Source organism: Poecilia latipinna, unplaced genomic scaffold (genome assembly GCF_001443285.1).
Source record: "Poecilia latipinna isolate Pla-1442-1.1 unplaced genomic scaffold, P_latipinna-1.0 Scaffold1009, whole genome shotgun sequence".
NCBI classification, from domain to species: domain Eukaryota; kingdom Metazoa; phylum Chordata; class Actinopteri; order Cyprinodontiformes; family Poeciliidae; genus Poecilia; species Poecilia latipinna.
Window position 1 is genome coordinate 239,915 of NW_015113625.1, and position 2,381 is coordinate 242,295.

The 2,381-nt window shown below is 39.9% G+C and overlaps 1 long non-coding RNA gene across 1 annotated transcript in view; it reads left to right on the forward strand.

Annotated features, from left to right (window-relative positions):
- LOC106958722 (uncharacterized) overlaps positions 1 to 2,125 on the forward strand; it is a 31,604-nt gene extending 29,479 nt beyond the window's left edge. The window contains exon 2 of the long non-coding RNA XR_001427202.1: positions 2,033 to 2,125. This is a non-coding gene — a long non-coding RNA (uncharacterized LOC106958722). The remainder of the gene's footprint in view (positions 1 to 2,032) is intronic.
- The last annotated feature ends 256 nt before the right edge of the window (positions 2,126 to 2,381 follow it).

Below are 2,381 nucleotides of genomic sequence, written 5' to 3' on the forward strand. Positions count from 1 at the left end.
GCCTCGATGTAGCCAAACTCCGTCAAGTATGGCATTGTTTTTATCCCATTTAGATTCGTCATGTTGATGCATTTTGACCTGCTTCACCCCGAGGTAATTTTCCACCGCCACACGCAAACTTCCCCTTTAACTCAGTGCGTCATAGTTGCACATCGCTTAGGATTTGTAGCTGCGTGTTTGCGCAGAGTGAAGGAAAGAGGAGACCAGCTGCACGGGCAGGCTGGAAATGAGGTGATCGGTATCGGCAACAAGAGACCGTGATCGCCGATCACCGATCATACACTTTTTCACGGAAATCGGCCGATTATGATCGGTGGCCGATCGATCGGCACACCTCTAATTTCTATATAAGCATTTTTTCTAACTTAATTTCATAATGTGGTCATGAAATGACCACTGAGTGTACTGATTAGTTGTTTGGTTAAACGTTTAGCTAAGACGAGACACAACATACAGCGACCGCCGTGAAGCCCAGGATTGGTTGCAACATGTTGGCAGCATCAGTTTTAATTGATCGGCCATTGATCAGTTAAATGAAAGAAAGATGCCTGATTCATAACCCACAGAGCCACCAAATGAGCATCTATGTCTGCGTACAGCAAGGATCCAGCAGGGCTTTCAGGTCACTTGTCTGAAGCTTCCTTGAATGCTTGTGGTGTTTGTCATCTTTGAAAACATTGAGCTCTTCCAGTAAGAAATCTGAGGAATGTGATGGCCTTATCTACGCTGAAGTTAAAAGAGAAAAACTGGATCTTCCAGTTGGGGAATTTCCGACAAAAAGTTAATTAGTGTCAGGCAGTGAGCAGAAGAAGGACATTTATGACTCATTCAGTATCAACAGTCTCTCACAAACATGAAGCAGACAAAATTGGAAACCTGTTTCTGTTCATGAGTTCACAGACATCTTGATGTTTTAGTTAAAATGTTTTCTTTTTCCAGATCCCTTTGAGCGGCTTCATCTGACTTTGTATTTGGTCCAGATAAACTCTTTCCTGATCTTAGTGAGCTGCCTTTTTTTAACAATGAATCTTCTTGCTCACAGTTCTAATCCTGTTTCAGAGACAGGTAGCATCAGCTATTTGCAGCACTGAAGTATGTAAACATATTTTATTTTGGATTTCTTTTAATAACTGGATCACTGCAGGAAACTAGATTGAATCATAAGCACAGACATAACTTAGCGTTGCAGTGAGTCAGCACTTTGTTCAGTAAAGTCACACTGCAGGAAGGATTTAACAAAGTGAAGGAGTTTTAAAAATCAGTTTGTGATATTAAAAGTATTATTTTATTTATGTTATATTATAAATATTATTCTTCTCAATAATCAATTGAAAAGGTTTTACTGTTAAAGCATCCAGCAGGGCTTTCAGATCTGATTGCTTGTTTCACTGGTATTTTCCCATTTATCTTTGGTGAAGTTCATTCAGACTGGAAGCCCCTTCTCATCATCATTATGTCCAGCTACCTGCATGGATTCTCTCAGACTGAAGATCAGACTCTTCGGGCCGGTTCTGAAATGTGATAACTTCCAATCAGAAGAATATTTTAAACTTAAATACAGCAGGACTGAATGATCTGGCGCTTAACTGTGTTTGGGATCCATATTTACACCTTTGGTTCTCCAGACTCGCAGTTTGTTCAAATATCAGGTGTCTTCATTCCACACTGATCAGTTTCATCCTTCCACTCCACCCATATATCATGTTAATTTACACTTCCTTAAGATTATAATCTAGATTTTAGTTTTCTTTTAAACATTTCTGCTGCAGTCTTGCACAGGGTTGACCCAAAGCTCTGAGATACTTTTTGGGGAGACGGAGTCCATCAGGGAGACCCTTAAAATGACCAGTGACCTCTCAGATTTAGGAAGTGTCAGCTTTTCATACAGTAAAGTCACAGAGGGGAACATTTTCTATCAGGTTGATTCTGCTGAAACTTGTTCCCTCTGTCCAAATAATGGATGAACAGCTTCGTACCTCTTTGTCTTTCAGCTCCAAAATACTTATCACCATGACTTTGCGTGTCATTTCAGATCGTCGTATCCAGCCTGCATGCAGGAGTCTGGCTTGCTTTCCTTTTTCACAGTGAATAATATGCTCTCCATGTAAGTGTTGTATTTTTGTTTCAAAACCTGAAAAGTTAAAGACACAACAGCTGACTGTATTTGTTTTGCTAGGAGCAAAGATGTTGGACTGGTAAATAATAAGAACTTGAAAACTATTTGTAAAATAAATGATTCAGGATCTATTACTGTATAGAGGGCTAAACATTTTTAATGCTAATCAGGAAGAGAACTCTGGAAATCAGTGTTGTGGTACTCGAAGTTAGTCTTGGTCTCGATACCGGTCTTAAGACCATTTTCTGATGGTCTCGGTCTCGTC